This window comes from Rattus norvegicus, chromosome 9 (assembly GCF_021556685.1).
Source record: "Rattus norvegicus strain SHRSP/BbbUtx chromosome 9, alternate assembly SHRSP_T2T, whole genome shotgun sequence".
Taxonomy (NCBI): domain Eukaryota; kingdom Metazoa; phylum Chordata; class Mammalia; order Rodentia; family Muridae; genus Rattus; species Rattus norvegicus.
In genome coordinates this window covers 23436248-23448772 of record NC_141542.1, presented here as the reverse complement: position 1 = coordinate 23448772, position 12525 = coordinate 23436248, and the positions used below count along the sequence as shown (strand labels likewise).

At 42.7% G+C, this 12525-nt stretch overlaps 1 protein-coding gene across 1 annotated transcript in view; it reads right to left on the bottom strand.

Moving 5' to 3' along the window:
- The window catches only part of LOC148003534 (disks large homolog 5-like), a 446357-nt gene extending 434678 nt beyond the window's left edge, over nucleotides 1-11679 (bottom strand). The window contains exon 1 of the mRNA XM_087568677.1: nucleotides 11602-11679. The gene's annotated coding sequence lies outside the window, so the exon portion shown is untranslated. The remainder of the gene's footprint in view (nucleotides 1-11601) is intronic.
- Nucleotides 11680-12525: the final 846 nt, after the last annotated feature.

The window sequence follows — 12525 nt, the reverse complement described above, 5'->3', positions numbered from 1 at the left end:
TGTCCCATAAGTTTGAGTATGTTGTATCTTCATTTTCATTAAATTCTAAAAAGTTTTTAATTTCTTTCTTTATTTCTTCCTTGACCAGGTTATCATTGAGTAGAGCATTGTTCAATTTCCACGTATATGTGGGCATTCTTCCCTTATTGTTATTGAAGACCAGTTTTAGGCCGTGGTGGTCCGATAGCACGCATGGGATTATTTCTATCTTTCTGTACCTGTTGAGGCCCGTTTTTTGACCAATTATATGGTCAATTTTGGAGAAAGTACCATGAGGAGCTGAGAAGAAGGTATATCCTTTTGCTTTAGGATAGAATGTTCTATAAATATCCGTTAAGTCCATTTGGCTCATGACTTCTCTTAGTCTGTCTACATCACTGTTTAATTTCTGTTTCCATGATCTGTCCATTGATGAGAGTGGGGTGTTGAAATCTCCCACTATTATTGTGTGAGGTGCAATGTGTGTTTTGAGCTTTAGTAAGGTTTCTTTTACGTATGTAGGTGCCCTTGTATTTGGGACATAGATATTTAGGATTGAGAGTTCATCTTGGTTGATTTTTCCTTTGATGAATATGAAGTGTCCTTCCTTATCTTTTTTGATGACTTTTAGTTGGAAATTGATTTTATTTGATATTAGAATGGCTACTCCAGCTTGCTTCTTCTGACCATTTGCTTGGAAAGTTGTTTTCCAGCCTTTCACTCTGAGGTAGTGTCTGTCTTTGTCTCTGAGGTGTGTTTCCTGTAGGCAGCAGAAAGCAGGGTCCTCATTGCGTATCCAGTTTGTTAATCTATGTCTTTTTATTGGGGAGTTGAGGCCATTGATATTGAGAGATATTAAGGAATAGTGATTATTGCTTCCCGTTATATTCATATTTGGATGTGAGGTTATGTTTGTGTGCTTTCATGCTCTTTGTTTTGTTGCCAAGACGATTAGTTTCTTGCTTCTTCTAGGGTATAGCTTGCCTCCTTATGTTGGGCTTTACCATTTATTATCCTTTGTAGTGCTGGATTTGTAGAAAGATATTGTGTAAATTTGGTTTTGTCATGGAATATCTTGGTTTCTCCATCAATGTTAATTGAGAGTTTTGCTGGATACAGTAACCTGGGCTGGCATTTGTGTTCTCTTAGGGTCTGTATAACATCAGTCCAGGATCTTCTGGCCTTCATAGTTTCTGGCGAGAAGTCTGGTGTGATTCTGATAGGTCTGCCTTTATATGTTACTTGACCTTTTTCCCTTACTGCTTTTAATATTCTTTCTTTATTTTGTGCGTTTGGTGTTTTGACAATTATGTGACGGGAGGTGTTTCTTTTCTGGTCCAATCTATTTGGAGTTCTGTAGGCTTCTTGTATGCCTATGGGTATCTGTTTTTTTAGGTTAGGGAAGTTTTCTTCTATGATTTTGTTGAAGATATTTACTGGTCCTTTGAGCTGGGAGTCTTCACTCTCTTCTATACCTATTATCCTTAGGTTTGATCTTCTCATTGAGTCCTGGATTTCCTGTATGTTTTGGACCAGTAGCTTTTTCTGCTTTACATTATCTTTGACAGTTGAGTCAATGATTTCTATGGAATCTTCTGCTCCTGAGATTCTCTCTTCCATCTCTTGTATTCTGTTGGTGAAGCTTGTATCTACAGCTCCTTGTCTCTTCTTTTGGTTTTCTATATCCAGGGTTGTTTCCATGTGTTCTTTCTTGATTGCTTCTATTTCCATTTTTAATTCCTTCAACTGTTTGATTGTGTTTTCCTGGAATTCTTTCAGGGATTTTTGCGATTCCTCTCTGTAGGCTTTTACTTGTTTATTAATGTTTTCCTGTGCTTCCCTAAGTGTGTTCATGTCTTTCTTGAAGTCCTCCAGCATCATGATCAAATATGATTTTGAAACTAGATCTTGCTTTTCTGGTGTGTTTGGATATTCCATGTTTGTTTTGGTGGGAGAATTGGGCTCCGATGATGGCATGTAGTCTTGGTTTCTGTTGCTTGGGTTCCTGCGCTTGCCTCTCGCCATCAGATTATCTCTAGTGTTACTTTGTTCTGCTATTTCTGACAGTGGCTAGACTGTCCTATAAGCCTGTGTGTCAGGAGTGCTGTAGACCTGTTTTCCTCTCTTTCAGTCAGTTATGGGGACAGAGTGTTCTGCTTTCGGGTGTGTAGTTTTTCCTCTCTACAGGTCTTCAGCTGTTCCTGTGGGCCTGTGTCTTGAGTTCACCAGGCAGCTTTCTTGCAGCAGAAAATTTGGTCTTACCTGTGGTCCTGAGGCTCAGGTTTGCTCGTGGGGTGCTGCCCAGGGGCTCTCTGCAGCAGCAGCAACCAGGAAGACCTGTGCCGCCCCTTCCGGGAGCTTCAGTGCACCAGGGTTCCAGATGGTCTTTGGCTTTTTCCTCTGGCGTCCGAGATGTGTGTGCAGGGAGCAGTCTCTTCTGGTTTCCCAGGCTTGTCTGCCTCTCTGAAGGTTTAGCTCTCCCTCCCACGGGATTTGGGTGCAGAGAACTGTTTATCCGGTCTGTTTCTTTCAGGTTCCGGCGGTGTCTCTGGCAGGGGTCCTGCCGCTCCTGGGCCCTCCCCCACGGGAGCCCAGAGGCCTTATACAGTTTCCTCTTGGGCCAGGGATGTGGGCAGGGGTGAGCAGTGTTGGTGGTCTCTTCTGCTCTGCAGCCTCAGGAGTGCCCACCTGACCAGGCGGTTGGGTCTCTCTCTCACCGGGTCTGGGAGCAGAGAGCTGCTGCGGGCCGGGATCCACGGGTGTGGGACTTCCGGTAAACACGGAACGTGCCCGGTCCTAGAGAAATTCTGCTTCCGTGTGTCCCAAGCTCACCAGGCAGCTTTCTTGCAGCAGAAAATTTGATCTTACCTGTGGTCCCGAGGCTCAGGTTCGCTCGTGGGGTGCTGCCCAGGGGCTCTCTGCAGTGGCAGCAACCAGGAAGACCTGTGCCGCCCCTTCCGGGAGCTTCAGTGCACCAGGGTTCCAGATGGTCTTTGGCTTTTTCCTCTGGCGTCCGAGATGTGTGTGCAGGGAGCAGTCTCTGCTGGTTTCCCAGGCTTGTCTGCCTCTCTGAAGGTTTAGCTCTCCCTCCCACGGGATTTGGGTGCAGAGAACTGTTTATCCGGTCTGTTTCTTTCAGGTTCCGGCGGTGTCTCTGGCAGGGGTCCTGCCGCTCCTGGGCCCTCCCCCACGGGAGCCCAGAGGCCTTATACAGTTTCCTCTTGGGCCAGGGATGTGGGCAGGGGTGAGCAGTGTTGGTGGTCTCTTCCGCTCTGCAGCCTCAGGAGTGCCCACCTGACCAGGCGGTTGGGTCTCTCTCTCACCGGGTCTGGGAGCAGAGAGCTGCTGCCCCATTTGTCGATTCTTGATCTTAAAGCATAAGCCATTGGTATTTTGTTCAGGAAATTTTCCTTAGTGCTCATGTCTTCGAGACTCTTCCCTACTTTTTATTTATTACTTTTATTGTATCTGGTTTGATTTGGAGGTCCTTGATCCACTGGGACTTAAGCTTTGTCCAGGGTAATAAGAATGGGTCAACTTGCATTCTTCTACATGCTGACCTCCAGTTGAACCAGCTCCATTTGTTAAAAATGCTCTCTTTCTTCCATTGGATGTTTTAACTCCTTTGTCAAAGATCAAATGACCATAGGTGTGTGGGTTCATTTCTGTGTCTTCAATTATGTTCCACTGAGCTGCCTGTCTGTATGCCAATACCATACAAACTATTGCTCTGTAATACTGCTTGAGGTCAGAGATGGTGATTCCCCCAGAAGTTCTTTTATTGTTGAGTATAGTTTTGCTATCCTGGGTTTTATGATATACGAAATGACGGCAAATTGCACTTTCTACCTTTATAAAGAATTGAGTAGGAATATTATTGGTGATGGAATTGAATCTGTAGATTGCTTTTTGCAAAATGGCCATTTTTTACCATAATCATCCTGCCAATCTATGAGCATCGGAGATCTTTCCATCTTCTGAGATCTTCGTCAATTTCTTTCCTCAGAGATTTGAAGTTCTTGTCATACAGATTTTTTACTTGCTTGGTTCAAGTAACAGCAAGTTATTTTATATTATTTGTGACTATTGTGAAGGGTGTCATTTCCCTAATTTCTTTATCAGCCTGTTTACCCTTTGAGTAGAGGAAGACTACTGAATTGTTTGAGTTAATTTTATACTCGGACAGTTTGCTGAAGTTGTTGATCAGGTTAAGTAGTTCTCTGGTGGAATTATGGTGTTGCTTAAGTAGACTATCATATCATCTTCCAATATTACTATTTTGACTTCATCCCTTCTAATTTTTTCAATGACCTACCTTCATTGTTTGATTGCTATGGCTAGGACTTTAAGTACCACATTGAAAAAGTAGGGAAAGAGTAGGCAGCCTTGTCTAGTCCCTGATTTTAGTGGGATTCCTTCAATTTTCTCAGTTTAGTTTGATGTTACCTACTGGTTTGATGTATTTTGCATTTTCCTATATTTAGATTTAGGCCTTGAATTCCTGATCTTTCCAGGACTTTAATAATGAAAGGGTAATGAATTTTGTCAAATGATTTCTCAGCATCTAATGAAATGATCATGTGGTTTTGACTTTGTTTATATGATGAATTTCGTTGATGGACTTCCGTATATTAAACCATCCCTGAATCTTTGCCATGAGGCCTACTTGATCATGATGGATTATTGTTTGGATGTGTTCTTGGATTCAGTTTGCAAGAATTTTATTGAGCATTTTTGATCAATATTCATAAAGCAAAAGGTCTGAATTTCTCTATCTTTGTTGTATCTTTGTGTGGTTTAGGTATAAGAGTAATTGTGGCTTCATAGAAGGAATTTGGTAGTGCTCTGTCTGTTTCTATTTTGCGGAATAGTTTGGACAGTATTGGTATGAATTCATCTACGAAGGTCTGATAGAATTCTGCACTAAATCCATGTGGTCCTGGGCTCTTTTTGGATGGGAGATGTTTAATAGCAGTTTCTATGTCTTAATGAGTTATGGGTTTGTTTCAATGGTTTATTTGTTCCTGATTTAACTGTGGTACCTGGTATCTGTACAGAAAATTGTCCATTTCCTCCACATTTTCCAGTTTTGTTAAATATATGTTTTTGTAGTAGGATCTGATGATCTTTTAAATTTCTTCAGATTTTGTTGTTATATCTCCCTTTTATTTCTGATTTTATTAATTTGGATACACTCTCTGTGACCTCTGGTTAGTATGGCTAAGCGTTTATGTATCTTGTTGATTTTCTCAAAGAACCAGCTCCTGGGTTTGCTGATTCTTTTGATACTCGGTTTTGTTTCTTCTTGTTTGATTTCAGCCCTGAGTTTGATTATTTCCTGCCTTCTACTCCTCTAGGGTTTATTTAATTTTTTCTAGAGCTTTTAGGTGTGCTGTCAAGCTGCTGACATATGCTCTCTTGTTTCTTTTTGCAGACACTCAGAGCTATGATTTTTCCTCTTAGCGCTGCTTTCATTGTGTCCCATAAGTTTGGGTATGTTGTATCTTCATTTTCATTAAATTCTAAGAAGTCTTTACTTTCTTTCTTATGTCTCCAATGACCAAGTTGTCATTGACTTCAACTTCCATGTATATGTGGGCTTTCTGTCCTACTTGTTGTTATTGATCAGCAGCCTTAGTCCGTGGTTTTTTGATAGGATGCATGGGATTATTTCTACCTTCCTGTACCTGTTGAGGCCTGTTTTTATGGTCAATTTTGGAGCAGGTACCATGGGATGCTGAGAAGAAGGTATATCCTTTCGTTTTAGGGTGGAATGTTCTATAAATATGTTAAATTCATTTGTTTCATAACTTCTGTTAGTCTTTCTGTGTCTCTGTTTAATTTCTGTTTCCCTGATCTGTCCATTGATGAAGTGTGGTGTTAAAATCTCCTACTATTATTGTTTGTGGTGCAATGTATGATTTTTTTTGAGCTTTAGAAATGTTTCTCATTGTTTAGGGACACAACTGCTATATACTTGACAAATATAACAATCACCCAGAACATCCGTAGGAAGCCTGTGACTGTTGGCCACATGAGGATGAGTTTCTTTCAAAGATCATCATGATTTTTGGTAAGATCTTCCCTGTAATTGGTGGCATGGCTTCCCACAAACATGTTTGTCTAGAATCTCCTCTTTGGTCAGCATCTCTTCCTTGTTTTTATCTGACTCATACACCAGATGCCGGGCCTCAGCCTGTGCATGGTCATAGTCCTGGGGGAGGATCCAATGGTGAATCTCATCCTAGTCCAGCTTCCCATCCTTGTTCAGATCTGGGAAATCATTGAACTGCTCCCCAGAAAAAAAACCCTGTCTGTCTCAGGGCAATTGTCCTTGTGAGAAAAAGATGTCCACAATGTACTCATCCTGGTCCACAAAACCATCCCCGTTCTTGTCAATATCCTCCAGGGTTTCCAGAACTACAATCTCCTTCATATGTTCTAAATCCTCTTAGTGTAGAAAAGCAATGAACTGGACCTGAGTAGCTGTCAGGTCACCGTCAAGACCTTAAGCCTCCTCTCATCTCGTGGAGGCAACTTTTTAAAGTTGTGATGATCAGAGCCATCTTGGAATTCAGCACGGTTAACCAGGTAGTAGCCATAGGTGGCCTGCTTGTATTCTTTCCATGAGATCTTTTCGTATATGTCCCTATCATAATCCTTCCAGAGTTTAGCCACATTATGGTTGATGTATGTTTTCTATACCTGTTTGATCCAAACTTTCAGGTCTTCAGTAGTAAGAAGGCCACCTCCATCACTGTCAATTGGATCAACAATTTTCCCCAGCCTCTCCTGCTCTTGTCCAAGCTTAGCTATCAAAGGTCTTGGAGTCCTCCTTGCCCAGGAAGTCCTCATGATCATACAGGAAGCTGTGCTTGTTCTCTGGTAGCCACTCTCCCTGCTCTGAATCGGGACAAACCATGTGCTCCTTGCTCATCATGCTCTTGGCCCTGAATGCCAGGACCAATGCCAGCAGTAGCCTATGGAGAGTCCCAGGCTGACACCTGGCACCAGAGTCGGGATCAAAGGGAGGCAGCCAGGAAGTAGGGGCTCAGAGCACCTTAGCTGCTGTCCATCCCCAGAGAGGGCTTTTGTTACATTTCAAATGTTATCCCTTTTCCCGGTTTCCCATCCACAAAGCCCCTTATAAAACCCCCTCCCCCTTCTACTATGAGGTTGTTACCACCCACCCAACCACCCAGGTCTAACTGCCTCCCTGTTCTGGTTTCCCCTACACTGGGGCATCAAGCCTTGACAAGACCAAGGGCTTCTCCTCCCATTTGTGCCCAAGAAGGCCATCCTCTTCTTCATTTGCAGCTGTAGCCATGGGTCTGTCCATGTGTACTCTTTGGATGGTGGTTTCGGCTCTGGGAGCTCTGGGTGTTTCTTATTGTTGTTCTTATGGGGCTGTAAACCCCTTCAGCTCCCTCAATCCTTTCTCTTACTCCCCCATTGGGGACCCTGATCTCAGCTAAATGGTTGGCTGCAAGCATCTGCCTCTGTATTTGTCATGCTCTTTACCCCACTCTTTTGAGAAGATCCCCACAGAGTAACAAAGATGTATTGTATTGAAGTGATTATGTATAGACAAATAGATGATGTCTTAATTCCTAATGATGGTTCTATAAAAATTCCTAAAATTAGATGAGTAATTTTAAGCTTTTATAATGAGAATGCTATTATGTTTTCTCTCGTAATCAAAATTGCATTGAGAACTCTGCCATTCTTAAAGTGTCATGAGTGAATTGCTTCTGCAATACCAAGCAGGATCTACAAATTAGAGCCCATCCTAAGAGGGTATAAACCAATTAACCAAAGTTCATAAAAAGGGAATGAGTGATTTACTATAGGTGCAAGGACTGAACGTAAATAATTGACTGGATTTGCCTATAGGTAATTTCACTTATTCTTTTCTCATAAAAATTACATCTTTTAACTCTCCATGAATGTGCAGAGCTAGTGACAGCTAGTGATGATTTATCCTGATGATTACTCTTCATGGATGTGCATGTAAACATTCTCTGTTGTAAACTGATTATCCAACTTATGATTTGAATTCCTGTGCAAACTTGTGCTGAACTTTTCACCATGTGATGCTGTGTTCAGAAAGATATACAAATGCTGAGGACAAAGAGAGAGAAAGCTTTTTAGACAGAACTGAACTGAAGAGAACAGAACTCAAGAAGAACATAGAAGTAAAGCATAGCGTTGAGAGTAAGGCCTTGAGAGTAAGGAAATTATTGTGTCATAAGACCAAGAGGAAAGGAGATAAGAAGAAGAGAGCAAGGAGAACCTTCTAAGTCAAACTTTATGGAGGCAGACTTTTGTCTTTTAGGAAAACTGAAGAACTTAGAAATAAAGGTTAAAATCACTGTTCTTCAGCCTTCAGCCTGGCTCACTGGCTAGCCTGTGCTCTTCAGTCAGGCTCACTGGCTAGCCTGTGCTCTTCAGTCAGGCTCACTGGCTAGCCTCTGCTCTTCAGTCAGGCTCACTGGCTAGCCCCTGCTCTTCAGCCTGGCTCACTGGCTAGCTTCTGTTCTTCAGCCTGGCTCACTGGCTAGCCTCTGTTCTTCAGCCTGGCTCACTGTCTAGCCTGTGCTCTTCAGTCAGGCTCACTGGCTAGCCCCTGCTCTTCAGCCTGGCTCACTGCCTAGCCTCTGCTCTTCAGCCTGGCTCACTGGCTAGGCTCTGCTCTTCAGCTGGCCTCACTGGTAGCCTCTGCTCTTCAGTATGGCTCACTGGCTAGCCTCTGCTCTTCAGCCTGGCTCACTGGCTAGCCTCTGCTCTTCAGTCAGGCTCACTGGCTAGCCTGTGCTCTTCAGTCAGGCTCACTGGCTAACCTCTGCTCTTCAGTCAGACTCAATGGCTAGCCTCTGCTCTTCAGCCTGGCTCACTGCCTAGCCTCTGCTCTTCAGTCAGGCTCACTGGCCTATGGGGCCCTGGCACATCTCTTAACCATCTGCTCATGACTGCCTGACCACAATGACTACCTGACCGCCCTGACTTCTTAAAGCTGTCCTGTAGAAAGAGCACAAGAAACCAAAGAGAAACACCACAGGGACCTTTTCCAATGGGCTTTATTCAACCTTAAGTACTTTTGTTATTTCTTTAAAAAAGTGAAATATAATTTCTGTAATTCATATGTTCAAGAGAGCTGTGCAGTAGTCATTGCTTTATGGAATTTTGTGCTAAATCAAAAGATTCCTTTATTCTATTACGATGTTATCTGTATGTTATAAGATGTATCTTTGGAAAACACAACACCAAATTCCTAAAATCTAAATGTTTTAAGACATCAGATGATAGAGAAACATAACTGCTTACCTATCTAGACTGGACTCTTTTGCTATACTGCAGGTACTATGAATTTTCCACATTACTTCCATGATTTTCAAGAATGATTAAGAGAAAAATAGGTTGAACATAATGGCCAGAAATGGGATTCTGTCAAGTTGTCTTATATTGGACAAGATACCAAGCTATAACTGGTCAACCTAAAACCACCTATTCCCAAAACTAACAGAACTTAAAGAAAATACATACTTTCTTATCATTCCTCCTCCACGATGGTCAGAGATTTATTGAGCACCTACTACGATCCTAGCACTGTGCATCTAAGGGTGTAATGGTGAATAAAAAACTTAATAAAAAGCCTCATTGAGGAATAAAAAAATGAACCATAATTTTGGAACTCAGGATTCAATATTAGCAATAGCACCATTTCTTTAACTGGTGATGTATGAAAACTTCATTATTTTTTCCATGGGCTTCTACCGTAATGATACTCAGTCTTGATTTTGTAAGTCACAAAAAGCAACTCACACTTCTTTCTTGGCTCCCACAACTGTCAAAGAGAACAACATTGTCGCTGTCCATTGTGCTTCCCTATCAATCCTGCTATAGATGGTAATACATTCCAGTCTTTTAAATGTGTAAACAGGCCACCACTTGAGGGGAAAGGTTATTATAATTACCCAAACCTGTATATTCTCTAAAATTTTCACATAGCATTTTACTGATATCACAATGCAAATTCACCACAAATATTTAACCAATGAAAAGAGAAATATTGAATAGCTCTGCAAATAGGATCAATAATCATATACACTTGAAAACAACTATCATGGAAACAAACGACATACTAGGAGAAAAGATACATCATTGAAAGGTACAGAAGCAGCAAAAAAGACACTACATTTCTTGGTTTAAAAGTTAGGTGATACACTTGATCTTTAAAGACAGACAATGTACTTGATCTTTAAGCCCTTCAACTGTGCCCTGTCCACATAGAAACTGCAGTAGATGACAATCTTTTGTAAGATTTATTTATTTATATGTCAGAAAATGCATCTGTCTTCAGACACAACAGAAGAGGGCATCAGTACTCATTACAGATGGTTATGAGCCACCATGTGATTGCTGGCATTTGAACTCAGGACCTCTGGAAGAACACTTGGTGCTCTTACCCACTGAGCCATCTCTCCAGCCCTCACATCGGCCTCTTACACAGCATCACAGTGGTCTATTTCACTAGATGGCTCCAGGATGATAACACAGAAACTTTCACAGTTCCTGAGCACTTCTGAGTTCAAATACCACCAGTGCCAACTCTGTGCTGTTGGCACATTCTGACCTGTCTCCTAAGGGTTGTCAGCAACAAAAGGGACGGGTTAGCACCAGACAGTATTCACTGCCCTATCCTAAAAACCCCCTCGATTCTGAAAAAGCCACATTCCATGCTTGCTCCAAATTTGAGGAAGCCAAATGGTTGATCTGGCTCAAGGCTCGACTTTTCTTAGCTCATCAACTTTCTTTTTCCACTTCTTGTCACAAGAAGTATTTTTTTTATGTTGCAACTACAGTGCAATGTGTGAAGGAAACCACCATAAACTCTGGGTGCCACCTCTTGAAATTTAAAATTCACAAAACAATTCATGGCTTTCTAATCAGCACCATGGAAAATAAACAAAAACAAGCAAAACCATTCCAAAGGAACTTGCTGATCTGAAGGTCTGCTCATAGCAGGTAGGAAAAAATTAAATTATGCAGAACTGTAATCTCTCAGAGCTTTGGAGGCTAAAAAAGAGGAAATCTCTGTTTATGTTCCCTTTCTCCGAGTAATTGAAGGAGGGTATTTTACATCCTCCAAATACAATCTCTTGCAAGGGGCAACCAATTACAAAGTAGATCAGAAGAAATCTATTAAATAATACATTCATTGCCTAAGGTTTTTAGAAAATATTTTCCCTTGATCCCAGGCCTTTAACTTACATTAGAAACATTACAGGGAGTGTGCCACCAGGCTAAGCTGCCTCTGAAAAGCCTATCCTGCCCTGGCAGGTACTGGCCATTTAATTCCAAATCAACTGGAGAGAGGTGACAGCCCCAATTTGCTCTGGGGATGTCAGAGCACAGCTCTCATGCACACTCCAGATTACCTCTCCACTCTTTCCCAATGCCATAGGCTTTCCAATCCCTGCTTCAGCTCTCCATACATCCCTGAACCCTCTCTTCCCCTACCCAATGGGCTCACTTTGCATTGCGTCCTTCTGTCACTGCTTTCGCAGGGCGGGGGAGGGCGGGCAGAACCAGTCCAAGGAGGGGAGCGGGTCTCCTACCTACCTTGATGATGCTCCTCTTAAGGTGCAGCCCGCCCTGCTTGCTGCTTGCTGTCCCTGGGGACCAGACCGGAGGTCGGGCTAGGGGTCAGCGCGAGCACCAGGCCTCGAGGTCCCCTGGCAGGACTGGCCTCTTCCTTGGACACTGTGAGGCTGTAGTCTCCATTGGAAACCCCGCCGCTGTCATAGCATGCCCTCTGCTGGCCGAGGTGATGCCCAAAGGCGCTAAGGCCCCCTTCCCTGGCCGCTTCTTCTGCTTTTTCTTTTTTTTTTTTTCTTTTTTTTTCTTTTTTTTTTTCTTTTTTCGTTCTCGGAGCTGGGGACCGACCCAGGGCCTTGTGCTTGCTAGGCAAGCGCTCTACCACTGAGCTAAATCCCCAACTTCTGCTTTTTCTTTTCTTTTCTTCTTTCTCTTTTTGTTCTCGATGTGGCTGCCCCTCTGCTCACTTTTCTGTTTCACAGACACAAGGCTTTTTTGTCCCAAGAAAGCCTCCTGGCTTAGCTGTGTGACTAAATGCTATTTGCCCTCTTCAGTGGACCTCTATTCTCAAGATTCTCTTGTTTTCTCAGCATCCCATTTGAGATGCTTGTTAGTAACTGTTACAGGTCTTCTTTACCACTGAGGAAAGACGGAATCCTACTGGAGGCCAGAAAGAATGTTCCAGACATGGATACAAGGCCTTCACTTCTGCCTGTTGAATTCAATACGCCTAAAGGTAGGGAGTGCTCCAGGTCTGCCGCCAGGCTCCAAGGGTGGGTCTCTGAGGGGCTGGAAAATGCCCCACCAATCTGGCTAAGATAAGGAAAGGATATGAAGAGAAAGTTACAGAAATTTGAAGGGCTAAGCTAAGTCGCTGAGAGTTAGTATAAGTTACAGAGAAAGTAAGGTTAAAAGAGAAAGAGGTAAAAAGAGCAGGAAGCTAGGGAA